This window comes from Castor canadensis, chromosome 8 (genome assembly GCF_047511655.1).
Source record: "Castor canadensis chromosome 8, mCasCan1.hap1v2, whole genome shotgun sequence".
Classification (NCBI taxonomy): domain Eukaryota; kingdom Metazoa; phylum Chordata; class Mammalia; order Rodentia; family Castoridae; genus Castor; species Castor canadensis.
In genome coordinates, this window is record NC_133393.1 from 82412400 (window position 1) to 82428915 (window position 16516).

Genomic DNA, 16516 nt, shown 5'->3' on the forward strand with positions numbered 1-16516 from the left:
AATATTTTCCCTTCACATACCTTTATAATAAGATTTAGTAGACTGTAACAATTGATATGTAATTATATATGCATATTTAAATGTGTATGCATATATATGAATACATATATTAAGGTTTAGACATTTGCTTCCAAAGCTTCAGATCAAAAGTAGCAATCCCACTTGATTGTTGCATGCAAGTATATGATTAGGAACACATCAGGAGAGAATGAAAAGAAAGAATACCAAGTTCAGTATTTCTTTGAAACACTTTAAAGAGAAGCAGTATTTTTATATGGCAGTATTATGTTGCCAGTATTTGTGTTCTCAGAAACATAAAGATCAATACAATTTACAAGCAATATAGCCTAGAAAGGCAAAATTCTAAGGTACTATTGTGTTCCTCAAAAATAATTTTTCAGGGCTAGAAATGTGGCTCAAGTGGTAGAGTGCCTGCTTAGCAAGCACCCCAGTACCACCAAAAAAAGAAAAATGAACAATGGTTCCTAGAACTATGTATTTCAAAATCTATTATACTTATTTTTCTCATCTTGACGAGAAAATAATCTAAATAATCCTCAAATGGCCTTATAAACTTATTTATAATGCAATCATGGCACTTTAACCTGAAGAATTTTGTAGGGTCATCTTTGCTCAAAATATTTAGAAGAACTATTTTGAAAATAGTCCACAATATGGATAAGAAGCATTCTTTCTGACTCAACTCTTTACCTGTTTTGTGAATCAGTTAGTTTACTATTCTATTTTTTCTGAGTTTGGAAGGGAAAGGGAAAGGAGAACATTTTCATGGTGGTGGCTTTGGAAGCACGCCTATTGCCTCCACCAGGAGGCAGCGCAGAACTAGGAATCAGGAGATGGGCTACCAGCCTGTTCAGTCCTAGCTGTGTCTCTGGTTGTTATCTCAACTCTATGGGCCTCAGTTTCCTCATCATAGCCACATCAGGATTTTGATAGAGCTGTTGTTGTTTGTAGGACTTTTTTTGTTTGCTTTTGACCCACTTGGAGAGCCTGAAATGCTGGAGGACACAGGTTGGAAACCCAATGGTAAATCACCAAAGGTCTATTCCTTTGAGAGGAGGGAAACTCTTGGAGATTCTCCGTTCTAAGACAAGTGGCTTGGTCCAAATGCAGTGAGAGGATGGATGTGGTGAGAGACATGCTTGGAATGTGGGTGCAGTCAATTCGTCCAGTTTCCCCCTCTTCTAAGTCAGGATGGTTAGAGTGTATGTGCTGTGTTGATTTTTAGACAGGGTATATGCAGATAAATATTCTGCTAACTCATAAGAAAACATTGCTGTCTCAGGGATCAGAATGCTCAAGTCTCTGAGCATTCTCCCTCTGTGGCAGACTGACATGAAAAACAAAATGATAATCAGATGGGTGCTGGATGATGTGACACCTCTTGAATACCATCTGAGGATAATAAGTCTGTCCCCCACAAACATGGTTGTATTAGCGGGACCAGATCATTTGAAGGCTGATAGCTAAAGTCCCCTCTCTTCTCTTGATGGTGTGTAACCTCTGCCTGCCAGTGCTATGTTGCAACATTAGTTTTATTCACAGCCTGGGAGCCCATTAATAGTGGTTCTCTATCTATAAAAGAACTGGAAAAAGTGATCCCTGATTTCTTTTCAGGGTTAGTGTTTGTGATTCTGCAGAATCACCAAGTGATAGTATGGCTTCATGGTGGACTTCTGTCACAGGAGTCAGAATATCTGGATTCCCATTCTTTTTAGTGCATATTAATTGTACAGAGGAGTTTCACCTCAGTATTTCCATATATGCATATATTGTACTTTGATTAGATTGACCCCCTCTATTGTTCTTTCTTTTCCATGTCTCCCTTCCCCCCATTTTTATCAATTTTTAATGGGGTTCATTATGTCATCTTCATACATAAACATATGGACTTTAATATTATTCACCTCCCCATTGTTCTCTTTCTCTCTCCCCCTCCCCATATCCCCCACAAGAGTCCCACATTTACATTCATGTTATATGTAATATATTAGATATTCTATATCATATATTACACATGATATACCATATATCATATATATTATATTCATTAGGCTTTGAGTCTACATATGAAAGAAAACATGCAATATTTGTCTTTCTCAACCTGGCTTATTTCACTTAATTAGCCATGGAAAAGAATGAAATTATGTCATTTTCAGGAAAATGGAAGAACGGATTCCAATCTTGACACTCTACTTTGCTCTATCAGCATGGCAAATTATTTAATTTCTATGGCCCCACCTTCTTTACTTCTTAAATGGGAAGAATAATAGTTATCTTATTTTCCCAAAGTTGTCATGAGGACTAAATGAGCTAATACACACCAAGAATCTGACATAGTATTTGCCACATATTTTATCTATTTTGAGAATGTTTTACCTATTTCTTTTGCAATTTTTATGTCCTTAATGAGTCTAATATAATATAATAAGTTACAAGACTCCATAGCAACTTGGTGCTATAATATAGCAAGTATTTAATATATACATGTTGCCAAATTTTTAGCAATAATATTATTACTATTATTGGGATGGATCACAAATGCTAAAATAATTTTTTTAAATTAATGAACATGTGTTCTATAGGCACAAGGAAAATAAGTGTCCTGGTTGCAGTCTTTTTCAATGAGGGTCATGGCCTTCAAAGGGAGACATTCTATTGACCACTTCCAGAGCTGTTTGCAAAAAAGAGAGAGAGAGAGAGAGACTAGTAAAAGAAAGGTTTAGGACATGTTTTGCATGCATTAGCAAAGTCCCAAGTTAGTTTCTCAAGATATGTTTGTACTATCTTATTCTTATTTTCATTGTAGGGTTAGAGGAGTAACTGAGGAAAACACACAGTTCCAAAGTATGGGTAAAAGTTTCAAAGTAAATTTATACCACATGAATTGAATTCATTTAGCAATTCTAAGTAGATGCAATTGGATTTCCTTCCTTTATAAATGTTTTTGAATCATTCGAGTCATACAAAATATATTATCTGAAGCAATTTTTAATCTCATCTTTTAAGGGCTTAAGACTTAATAAGCAGCAAGCTAAAATGTCATTAAATGTGTAAATCATTTGTCCAAATAATCAATAAAAGAATTTATTAGAGACTATAATAGCCAACATAACATTTAATCTTCAGTAAATGAATAATTTGTGAGGACTTCATGACTTTTCAAGAAATTTATAATCACATGGTCCATTTAGATCAATGCTTTGGGTAATTTCAGAATATAAAATAATAAAAATATAATAGAATGAATTATCAAAATTTGGAATATAAAAAGTATGATGGATGTTGTGAAATCATGTTTTAATTATACTTTCTTTAACTGTTGGGTTATATCCACTAGCTTCTAATGCCAATTTTTTTCTATTTGAAGAATCCATATAACACCATCTCTGTTTCTAGCACCCTCTCTCTGCTCTTTTACTTCTCTCAAGTGGTATTAGCTCATCACCAGGAATATGTTTGTTTTAATTGCCATTAAAAACAAAAACAGAACTAGGGACATGGCTCAAGTGGTAGAGCACTTGCTTTGTAAGTGCAAGGCCCTGAGTTCAATTCCCAGTATGATAAACAAATAAGCAAACTAACAAAAACAAAGAAGACAGGGGATGGTAATACCAGATGTATAAGCTAAACAAACAAACAAGCAAACAAACAAAAAACAAAAGACAATGGATGAAAGAACCATCTAGGAATACCAGATGTATAAACTAAACAAACTGAACTCAACATTAATTTTTCGTGTTTTTTCCAGAGGACATCTGGATGGTGGTTTGTATGAACTGGTGTAAGAACTCATTCCCTACTGTTGAAATGAGTAACAGTAGCTAGGGTTCTCAGAAAAGATGCCCACTAAGCACCGAAAGGCAGCACCATGGGTGATGGCTCCTTCTCTGGGTCTCTATATACTTTAGATTGGCTCTCAGTTTAGTAGGTTTAGAATCTCAATTTGATACATGTGTCTAAATAAACAACCTCTAGATAAACAATCCTAGATTAACCCATAAATTAGAATCCCCATTAACTTACACTGAAAACTATGTACCCTTTTCCATTACCATAATATCTAAGCTTCTCTAAGTCACACATGGCCAGGGCCTTGTCCAATTTTGCTCTCTATTGTATCAAGGTACCTAGCACAGTGCTTTGCATGCAGTAGGCATTCAAAGATATTAAATAACTTTGTTTTTTACAGAAAGAAAGAAAAATGGGCTGAGACCAAGGAAGAGATCTAGTTCTGAGTGAAGTGCTTTGTAACTCATAAAACCTTACCACTTAATTCCACTTCCTTAGAGAACCTACATGTGGTAATTAATACTGGTTTTTTTAGATTCCATAATTTTTTTTTCTCTTAAGAAAAAGAACAAGAATTGAATTCTTTCAGGCTTCTCACTTGTCAGTCTTCTTACTTCCCTTTATAACTCAGCCTTTCTTCAAAGATTACAGGTCAACTGATTTTTCCAGCCCTACCTCTTGCAGACTCAATTCTGATTAGCGTGCTCAAACTTCCCAAATCTTTCCAGGTATATATTAATAGTCAGCGCCTATGTTCTTAGATACGATCTCTTCCAAATCAGGGACTCTTTCTTTGCCTGAATATATTAGTATATACAGAGCATCTGAAGGAGGAGATAATGTTCTTCCTTCACCTCCTAATATCCCTCAAAGGTAATAGCAAAAGCAATTCCATGTCACTAGCTATTATCCCCAGGGGAAAACAAAAAAGAGGGCTAATGTTAGGAAAATGACAGAATAGGAAGTATACACTCTCCTTCCTCCCACTCACCCACAAACACACTGATTCAGAAACAGACACATTCCTTTTATGAGAAATCAGAAACTAATTGAAAGGCTCCCACAGCCCAGAGAAGTGTGAAACTGTACTCTCCAGAACCAGTAGGGAGATGAAAGATGTCTTCTTGCTGGTATAGTGTTCCAGCACAGCACTATACTGTCAAGAAGAGCTCCCCAGATCCCACCTTCATTCATGGGAAGAACTGATAATTCATAGCACCCTAACTTTTCTGAGGGGGCTCCACAGAGGACTGGTTTCTGATCTGCCAGTCTTTGAGCTGACATGTTTGGCACAGTCTGATCACCCACAGGAGAATGGAGGCATCAGCTTGAGGTGAGAATGAGCAAACAAAAACTCCAGCTTTCAGCCTCCCCCCAACCCCCAGAGAGGGAAAGGGTTTATGCATCCAGAACTCCAATTTCTCCAGGGGTGTCCAAAGAACTAGCATCTACTTCACTAATCCTGTATATCTGATAGATCCAACACAGTCTAGTTACCTGGAGAACAACAGAGGCAGTGACTTAAGCTGGTAGATGTTATAGTTCTTTCCCATCCCTGGATCATCAGAAAGCAACAGACAAAGAGGAGGGGATAAAGGAGAATGATGGAGGGGATGAATAGGGTGAATTCAACTGTGATATATTGTAAGAGCTTTTATAAATGTTGCATGTACTCTCCAGTACAAAAATAATTTTAAAAACAAACTATATTAGGGAAAAAAAAAAAAAGCAACAGATATACCCCACAGCTGCCTGCTTCTCCCTGGGGAAAAAAGGAGTTGATAGAGGCCCCTAGAGACTCTGGCCAGGATGATTGGTGGGGGCCTTTTCCTATAGGAGGCCAGTCTGTGGAGACTGGGCAAGATGCCTGTTTTGTCTAATGTTAGATACAACACAGAAAGTCAAGGAAAAGGAAGCATCAGGCAAAATACTCCAAACAAAGAAGCAACAACTTTAGATGATGACCTGAGCAGAGTTTTATGATTTACCTGACAGAATTAAACATAATTCTCAAGATGCTCACTGAGGTCAAGAGAACGTACGAACAAAGTGAAAAAATCTTACAAAGAGAAAATATAAACAATGCAACAAACAGAAGCATGACAGAAATGGAGCTAAAAAGCACAAGAACTGAATTGAAAATTCACTGCCGGAGCTCAATAGCAGACTAGATTAGGCAGAGAAAAGGATGGGTGAACTCAAAGACAGGTCACTGGAAATAATTCAATCAGAATAGCAAAAAGATAAAGAATGAAAAGGGGAAGAAGAGCTTAATGGAATTATAAGATACCAAATATTCAACCCAACTGGCTTCCCTCAGACCATGTTATTGTTAATAACTTGAACAGCTCTTCTGTGCCCTGCTTAGACAGAGTACAGTAGACATAGAATCACAATGATGTCCCAGGGGAATATGTCAGGGGAATTTGTGAGTCTTTTAGTGTTGTGAGTCACAGCCTCAAATACAACACTGAGTTGAGAGAGTGCAGAAAGGCTAAGAGAATGCCCAGAAGCCAGAAATACATGCTTGCTTTATGTAGGGAAAATTTCCTTGTTTACTGTTTTTATTATTAATGATAAAATAATATTGAATTATGATCTTCGTGAAGATGCCAATAGTGACAAATATTAATCAAAGGTCTTTTCTAGCCATTCCCTTCCCTAATATCTTCCAGGTCTTGTTTAATCTTCAGAACAACTCTAAGAAGTTTTTTCTCACCACAAAAATGAAGAAACAGAAGTCTAAAGAGTTAAACAAAATTTGCCTAAGACTTTATAGAAATTAAGTGATGTAATTGGATTATTTGATTCCAGAGTCTAGAAACTCTTACTTTTACCCTTTCTGATCACCATTCCCAGTAGGGAATGATACATGCATGATGCAGCCAACAAGAGAATCCTAAGCCTTTAGATTTCTAAAAGTCTCATAGATTGTTTTTACATTACCCTGTGGTCAATCTTGAATTTTCTGGGGAAATCGATGTATATCTAGTGCTCTTGGGCCACTTACATTTATGATGTACAAAACTTTTTAATCCTTTCAGGATTCATGCCTCACCCTATCAGAAGGGAAGGAGGGAAACTGGAAAAGGTACAAGATGGATCCATCAATTGTGTTACCATAAGAGCTTTGAGTATAGCTGAGAGACTTTGAAACTAACATATAAAAATTAAGCTTCAGGATTATCTACTTTTTTAGTACTTCATTCATCTGGATATAATGAGATGAGTCAGCCAGTAACCAAATCCTGCGGTGGGTATTAGAAAGAGAAACCTCATATTGTTGCCCTAAAGACATTTGCTTTTTGTTTTCTTTTTATGGTTAGAATTCTGCAAATACAATTTATGAATAGCATTTAATAGCTATGAAACCATAGTTTTCCAATTTCAACTCAGTTGTCTTTTGTGTTTTTGGGTGGTCTTTTTTTTTTAATAGAAGGTTTTGATACTTAGCTCAGGCTGATCTTGAACTCTCTATGTAGTTCAGGCTGGCCTCCCACCTGTGATCTTAACTGCCTCAGCTTCCCATGTGCTAGGATTAGGCACAAGCCACCATTCCCAGATCAACTCAGTTTCAGGTTTTTTGCTTGTTTGTTTGTTTTTGTAGTACTGGGATTTGAACTTAGGGCCTTGTGCTTGCTACGCCAACACTCTGTCACTTGAGCCACACCTCCAGTTCTTCCTGCTTTAGGTATTTTTTGAATATGGTCTTGTTTTTTGCCTAAATCATAATCATCCTATTTATGCCTCCCACATAGATGGGATAACAAGTGTGCACCACAACATCTAGCTTTTATTGTCAACTCAGTTTTTTAAAATGTTTATAAAGTCACGCTAATATATTAATTACTTTCAAATCTATTTTTCCTATTTCATATCTATTTTTTCTAGAGTACTTTTCTATGATTTTTAAACATTAACAGTATCAGTAGTCAAAAAATGCAAATGAGAGTCTATTATATTTTTTATGATTTCTAGAGAAGAAATTCAATTTCCCTTATTGTTTATTTCCTGAAATTTTCAGTGTTCATTAAAAGCAATTGCTGTCTACTATATCTAAGTCCTATTCCTATGGATGAGGTGTATTTCTTCTTGGTCCATTCTTGTGGATAGAGAATTGCTTTTTTATAAGAACAGGAAAGGGTTAATTTGTATACTATGAAATGTTCTGAGTTTTATATAGAGAGAGAAGACCTAGAAATTAAATTTTAATAGGCCTCTAGATTTGGGCAGCAATCAAAGATTTTCTCTATAGCAACAATTACACACATCACTGATCTGAGATCAAATATTTATATCTTCCTCTCCATGCTGGAGAACTAGCACTTTGCTGGTTACTGTTATTACCAGGGCAATTCAATAGAGGGCAAAAGAGACTAAAAATGTCATTATGAAGTGCAAACTGTAAGAGAAAGCAATAACAAGCCTGGAAAAGATTAAGCACAATTGGAAATAAGTCTAAACGGAAATAAAATACTGTATTCAAGTAGTTTTTTAGGGCTATAATTTTAACTTCTACTAAAGGACTGTCGTTTTGCCTATCACTGAAACATATACAAAAGAATACAAAGAAGCCTGATGCTACAGGAAACAAAAGCTCTTCCCCGCTTCCTAAAAGTACTTTCATTTCTAGAAGTACATTGTCTGAATAAGACTTTTCCATTATGCCTAAGAGGAAAATGTAACCATTTTCTAAAAAAATGAAATATAAATTCTACTTCTTTTTGGGGGAAAAAAAAGCCATTTTCTTTGGTGTTGCTAACATAGAAAGCAGTAACAGAATAAATTCCGTTCATGCAGGACCTTATCAGACAATCTCGATGTCTCACCATCTTAAAGTACTAGACTTACTCCACATGGCCAACAATGTCACCATCATCATTATCACCATACAATCAGTCTCCATCGTGTAGTACTTATGGAAGAATATTCTTACAATAAATGGCCCCATGCCAGCTATTTTTCAGAAACTATTATAGAACTGCCCTTGAAGAATTTATGATTTAATAACTTACATTAATTTATTATATTACATGTCTTAAATACTTCTATTCACATTTCTGGTGATTGTATTTTATTTCAGAGAGTCTGTAAAATTCTGTTATTTTTATTTCACTGGGCTCCAAATATACAACCCAACTGGCCTCCTTAGGACCTCTTCAATCTCCATTGAGACCAAACCATTGAACTAGCAGTGGCTCCCATGAGGATGTGGTCTCTGGATAAAGGGCTTGAATAAGCCAGATGAGTGGGCAGGCTAAGAAACAAGAGAAGGGAGTTAGTAATAGAAGTCAATGCTAAATGAATGGCCTGCCTGGCCAGAGTTCAGAAGAGGAAGAGATGCTAGGTCTGCTTGAGTTTGAGAGGGCTTCATGGAGAAGGATTCTGAAGTAGGAATAAGGTTTACAAGTAGCCAAGACTGGGGAAAAGTTGATTCCAGATTATGTGAACAGCTAATGTGAAGAAATGAGTGGATGGAAGGAACAAGGAATATTCATGGAGCAGTACTTGTGACTGTGGTGGGATGTTTCTAAAGAAAAAAGTAGATTAGGGTGGAAAAAACAGGTTTAGCAGCTTGAATGGCAAGCTTAGAGATTTAAATTTTATTCTTTGTTCATGTGGGAGTTACTGAAGATTTCTGGAACAGGAAATGACAGGATGAAAGTGGTGTTCAGAGATGAATATGGAAGCTAAGTGATAGGAGCGACAAGGCTCTCTTTCAGGCTCTGTGGGAGTAGAGATCTTCAGCTAGTGCCAGTTAGCCCCAGATGGATTTACATATACCAAGACCTCCCCATTTCTTACAGCTTTTCATTTCCCTGGTTCTGTTCAAGCCCTTGCTGTCCTCCATTGCCATTCTCTTCCTCTCCCTTTGAAAAGCCCAGTCCCCTCTGTACAAAGTGTAATGGAACTGCTCTTCCTTTGCTTTCAGTAGTTACTGATAAACTCTATAATCACTTGAGAAAAAAAGCAAAGCCTTGGTTTCTCCTACTATACTCTCACAACACAGATCACTTCTGACACCAGGTTTTTGAGGGGGTGGGGATTCCCCACACACCAAGCAAGCAAGCAAGCAAGCAAGTCAGTTCTGCAGTTCATACTACTTGTGTGGCCTCTAAATGAATCTAATTGAATTCAATTCTGACACTATTTACCTTGTAATAGCATCCGATCCAACAGGATGAGGACTTGATCTTCGAGAGTATCTCCCTCATTTCACATAGTTTTACCTGTGCTGCAGACCAACCAACTGTAATAGGGGTTTACACTCCTCCTACCTGAGAGTCAATTGATTTGCTCAAGCAGATCCCAGAACTCTGGATTTATTTACTGTATTTTCATAAAGGATATTACAAAAGAGGCAGATGAAGAGATGAATAGAGCAAGGCATATTGGAAGGGGTGTAGTTCTTCCATGCCCTCTTCAAGCTTGCTATCCTCCAGTTTTCAGGAAGCCTTCTGAACCCCATCTCTTTGGGTATTTATGGAAACTTTATGGCATAGGCATGACTGAAACATGAACAACAATGTAGAAAGGTGACGGGACAAAAAAGAATATGATCTAATGCTAATAAAATGAGTGGGGAAACCAAGCTGTTCAGTCTTCTTGGCCTCTCAGTGCAGCATTTTTTCCTTTTGGGTGGGGCTGGAGCTCTTCTGAGATGGAGAGTCTTATGATCTACGATCAGATAAGGTATGCAGAAGAATTTCCTTATGATTAGCTTCAATACAGAAAGGTGGAGGAGTATTCACATTTCTATGACCTGCTTTAGGGCAAAGGAATTCTAGTTACTATGGCCTGCCTTGGGGAGGGAGTTATGAGCCAGGAAACATGGAGGGAAACTTAAAAGTATATATAACATCATACCACTTTAATGTTTGACTATATTTATTTTTGACTGGGGCACTCTAGAAGTTTAAACAACTTGAGGATCCTTATTTAAGAAAAATAACACAAAATTAAAAATACAAAATCAAATAATGGGCTACAGAAGAAGCATATACAAGCCAAGTGCCTTGACTATAAGCATCCTTAGTTTCCTAGTAAATCTTCATCTGGATGACTAGGTAGAGAAGGGCTCCATTTACTTGAAATGTAGGTTTTAGAGGTACGTGGAGGAGAGATAGGCAATAAGCAAGTGCACACATGGGATTTTTTTTAGAAGGTGATAATCACTTTGAAGCAAATAAGCACAGTAAGAAGGAGGACAAGAAAAGAGTAGCCTCCTGGCTTTCTGGGTTAGTTGACTGCATTCCAGTCAGAGGGCTGGGGAACAGATTCAAGCCAGTATGGCAGGACATAGTGAATGAATTAAAAATCAGGAAGGCAGAATTTCAGGGATCTCTTTTTTTTCCCTTTTGTTACTGGGCTTTGAATTCAGGATCTTGAGCTTGCTAGGCAGGACTACCATATAAGCACCTAGCCCTCCCTTTTTTTTTTTTTAAAGAAATTAATCACTATTTCTTTGCCCAAAATATGAAAACATGGTTTATTCCTTTTTAAGCCCAGATGAAAGTTTCAAGAATCACTGTAAGGTGATTCTTGATCATGGTAAGGGCCATGGGGGAAGTAAACTCTTTTTTTTTTTTTTTAAGTGGATACTCACCTAGTCTTCCTGACTGACTCTTGCATTAGCCAACTGGAACAGAACCTGCGGTGTGTGGCCCTGTTGTATCTTCAAGCTCTCTTCTGTTATGGAGTTGGCAAGGAGATGGCATATTTTCCTTTTTGAAGTAGCTGTATTTTTCTCTCTTTCTTCTGTAACTCATTAAATAAGTAGTTCACATGAATCATAAGGCCAGGCTGCCAGAGGCTTGAGATGTTTCCATGAAAACTGGCATCTTTGAGAAGAAAAGTTTTTAAAAATAACTATGTTTCTGAGAAGTCAACATACAGTTCAACTGTTTGCTCCTGAGCTATATCAATAAATTGTGTGTGTGCATGTGTGTGTGTACATTTTGCATTGCAGCCAACAGAAAGCCAAAGTTCTCTAGCCCTTATATCTAAAAGACAGTGACATGGAACTGGATTTGGCAAATCTGAGCTTGAATTCCTGCTTCATCACTTACTGGCTTACCAGGGTCTACTGACTTCTCTAGTGTTCCTTGTTACCTTATGCTGACTAATTAATAGAATCTCTTGGATTTTAGCTGGGCACATGGCTGCCCAGCCACAGGCTACATTTCCCAGCCTCCCTTGCAGCTAGATGTAGCCATGCAACTAAATTCAGATTAATGGGCTTTGAGAATAAAGGATTTCCACAATATTGGGCATCTCATTTAGGACAAAGCTACTTGCCCTAACATTGTCTTTTTCTCTTCCCATAGGCTGGAATGTAGACCATGGTGGTGACCTGACTGGCCATACAGGAGATGCAGTGGTAACAGCAGAGGAACCTGGATTCTGGAGTAATCTCATAGACAGCAACTGCTCAACAACCTGAAATGTTCACATTGAGTTGTTAAAAGGGATAGAAATAAGCATTCATTAAGTCACTATGTTTTGTGGTCTCTTTATTACAGTTCTTCAGACTACCCTTTCAAATACTCTTAAATGTCCTTAGTGTTTCACACCTCTGCATCTCAGTTTCTTCTTCTATAAAATGGATATAATATTTCTATATAATGGATATAATTCCTATCTCCTATCTTTGTTGTGAAGATTAAATGAGAAAAAGCAGGGAGGAACAAAGTATAACACATGAGAGGTCATGATGAATATCTACTGTCTTCCTTTCAGCTATTGAGAAAAGTATTTCATGTACCTATTCAATGATCCTAGAAAATAAGACTGAATGTCAAACAGCTGAATAATATGATTTTCATTTTATAGATGATACTCCACTATAGGATTCCAAGCATCATTTGAATATTTAGGAAATAGCTACATTCGTCTGATGGAGTCCAGTAGATCCAACACTGTTCCCCAGTAAATCTCCAGTGTCTAGCACAGTGCCTGGTGTATCATATGCCCTTCACAAATATCTTTTGGAAAATCAACCACTCAGCCACAACAGAGGTTGTGAGTGCTCAGGAAACCTGAGGGCTGCCACTCCTGTGGAGAGGATTGATTGATGCTACGTATATGAAAGTCCCTGCCAAATGCACAGTATGTACATAAAAGGGCTCAGAATGTAAGCTCCTTGAGGATCAGTTCTGTGTCTTGTTCTATCCCTAGCACATGGTAACACTAAGTAAATATTTGTTATGTGAGAACATTGGTATAAATTGCTGAGTTAGGTTTTTTCCGTACTGAGGATTGAACCCAGAGTCTTGTACTTACCTAGTCACATCCCCACTTGAGCCATGTCCCTAGACCACCTCTTTTTGAGTAGGGTCTCACTAACATTGCCTGGGCTGCCTCTGCTTCCTGAGTAACTGGGATTACAGGCCTGTGCTACTGCACTTGGCTGAGTTATCTGTTTTTTATTTCCATTTTTCCTCCCTCCCCCCTACAAATGAGGAAATGGACATAAGAAAGTGAGGCAACTTGCCCAAGCTAATTCAGTTTATAAAGTAGCATGGTCAAGACTTGAATTAAACCCAGGTCTTACATGAGTTGTTCTTTTAAGGCCTTCTCATACTCAGCCTAAAAGGAGAACAGCCTTTAAGACGAGTAACATATGACCAATGGATAAAGGGAAGCAGCTTGGAGGAGAAAGAGGAAGTTGGGGTTAGAATATTTTCTTCTGCTTATAAATTTGCCTGGGTCCTACAGAACTCTATAGCATGGTCATTATTCTCCATCCTTGCTTCATAGAGGATACAAACTCTTCAAAAGCACCCACTCGCATTTTCTTCCCCCAATCTGTGGTATAAATACAACTTCAAATCTGCATAGGAAAAAAATTCAGCTGTTTTTTAAAAAAAATGATTCTTTGTTAAATGACCAGATTAACAAATCTTCAGCCTTCAGCCCAGGGTAGTATTTACAAATGTAGAAAGAGAGCTTTGAGCTGGGCTTTCATGTTCTTCCTCTAGTTGATTTGCAATGCCCTTTGCACTTTCATCATAAATATCAAAGCAACAAATGAGTCATGATCCTCCATAAGATAAGGCACTGCTCTTCAGCAAGGTAAAAGCAGACCCTGTGACTCGCCTGTGCCGGTAGTAGCTGAGGCTGGTGGTGAACTACTTGGTTCTGACTGACTCCTGCTCAAATCTGGAAGGGGAAGGTTGTTCAGTAGCATATCTTCTTCCTTCCCTTATCTGTTTTAGAAAACACCATTGTTTTTAGCAACTATCTGATGACAGAGATACTGAATGGTTTGAAGGTTGATACTTTCGTGGAATATTTGCATATGTAAAAAAATAAGTAAGGATGAAAAGTTTCAGATGAGAAAAAGGACCTCTTTGCAGACTTTTCTCTGCTTAGATTAAGAAATGCTGTCTCTGTGGTATCTCTGGGCTCCATTTAAAAAAATGGAGAGTGCTTGCCTAGCATGCACAGGACCCTGGGTTTGATCCCAGCACCACACACACACACACACACACACACAAATCAATAAAATAAAATAAAAATGAAACCCTGTAATTGATCATCCTTTTGTATTTCTTCTCTGGATCCTTTCACCCCCAATAAAATAAATCAACATTTATTTGTATTATATATTATATGTACTCATGTGTGTTCCCAGGTTAGAAAGCTTCTACATATGTTATCTGTAAATATTGCACTTGGTCTGAGATGTCTATGAGGTTATTATATTTGATCTTAACCAAAAAGCTGAGAAGAGATGTCTAGGAGGATATTTCATTAATTTTTTTCTGTCTTCATTCTCTTTTTAAAGCTCTTCTGTTCTTACTATTTGCTCCTCTTTTTCTTAAGCATGAAAAACAAGGGTAGATGGTGTTCCATGTGGGAATTTGGAAACCATGTTGGTTCTGTTCCCACCCTCTGTTCTGCCCCTGGGATATAGAGATGAAAAAGGCTCTTAACACTTGTCATACTTGGTCTACTTTTATGAGAAGTTGTACCACAAAGGACAGTAGAAGAATTTGCTTTCAATGTAGCTTTGTTCTCTGAGGCCATAATAATTTCTACATATGGATGTTTTATACCCACGCAGAAATCAAGGAAACCCTACTTCTACACCAGTACAGGTGAGCTATACAGTCAAGAAAGACCCCTGCCTCGTGCAATCTTCCTTTACCTGAACTTTCTGTCTGCTGAGGTTTGGATTTGATCCTGATAGAAAAACTCTTTCATAACTAAGAATATATAGCAAAATAATAAGGAAGCAAAATTCATTTGGGCAAAGGGAGAATTTGGTGATAGAGCCAGGTTTACATGGCTAATTTAGGGAGTGACATTTTTGGAGATCTTTGGTTAAAATCCTAAGTCTCTTTTCTGTTTTCTCGTCACTGTACACGCAGAGGACAGAGTCACTGGGAAGGGTGGCTAAGGGCAAGTTGGATTCAGGTAACACCACTTCTTAATACAAAGTAGTTCTTCTACTTGGAAGGTGGAGGCACTGAGATAGCACCAAACAGCTGGAAGAACCAAACCAGCCTAAACATGGAACAACATGGATTTCAAACACACTTCTCCAGAAACAATTATAAGCCATACATGGTAAGATAGTGACTGGTCTCAAGACTAATGCGCTTGTGATTGTTTAGCAATACCATGCCTTTCATAAATTGGTGAATCAAAATTAGTTATTGGTTGTAAAAAACACCAGTCCATTGTAGTTCTGTTTCTGTTTTGAGCAATCATCTCTGGAATCCGAGAGATACACCATAGTCCCCTAGTACCTACACAGTTCTCAACAGCAGCGTTAGAATCCAGAGCCTGCCTTTGTGCCCCTTGTGCACAGCAACTAAAAATAGCTACACTAAGGTGAGGGATGGTGCACCTGATTGTCAAGGAAGAGATGGCTTCACTTTGCAATAAACACAACAGGGCACCCATGGCTTCATTTTGGGGCCAAATGAGACACTATGTGTCTTGTTTAGAGTTTTAACTTATTTTGTATACAATGTAGGGTTTTTGTTTTCCTTTCTCATAGGAGCACAGTGTTTTATATTCTATATCTAATAGAAAGAGGATTTCATGTTCAAATACATTTAAGAAGTGCTTTGTGAAATAAAGGTAAGCAAGTCACTCCTTACAGGAGGGCTTCTGAGACTCTGTGTGAATCTTAGTGAGAGGATACCGTGTGGCTTTGCCTGTCCCAAATATATTTGCCCACCAAATTCTGTTTCCTTCTTTCCTTTTGTTATTGTTGTTGTTTTTTCTTTTAATCAGATCATGTCAAAGGACTTAGGATTCCAAGGAACAATACTTACTAAGCACCTCTTATGCACTAGACACTGTCTGAGTGCTTGGGTACACCTGCAGTGGTGAGAGAGGCAGTCCTTGTCCTCACTGGCTTAGATCACTGATAGGCATCAAACAGGTCAAGAAATAAGAAAGTTTCCCAAGTGTGGTAGGAAAGGTTAAAAAGGCTAAGCCCATTTATTCAAGTCAGGGGCTTATTAAAAGGAAGGGGATACCTATGAAGACCAGAACCCTATGAAGACGAAGGAAGGAAGAATAGCAAACACAAAGGGTTTGAGATGGAAACCCACGTATCGTGTTCATAGAAGAAAGAAAAGAGAAGCGTGGCTGGAGAGATCAGAACAGAGAGGGAAGAGAGGTAAAGGCATGACCCAGCATGCCCCAGTGAAGCATCTGCTCATGGAGCTAGTCAGGTAGGCCACTG

The 16516-nt window shown here is 37.8% G+C and overlaps 1 long non-coding RNA gene across 1 annotated transcript in view; it reads left to right on the forward strand.

The window, feature by feature from the left end:
• Window positions 1-14268, forward strand: part of LOC141425740 (uncharacterized) — a 162314-nt gene extending 148046 nt beyond the window's left edge. The window contains exon 4 of the long non-coding RNA XR_012450822.1: window positions 12138-14268. This is a non-coding gene — a long non-coding RNA (uncharacterized lncRNA). The remainder of the gene's footprint in view (window positions 1-12137) is intronic.
• Window positions 14269-16516: the final 2248 nt, after the last annotated feature.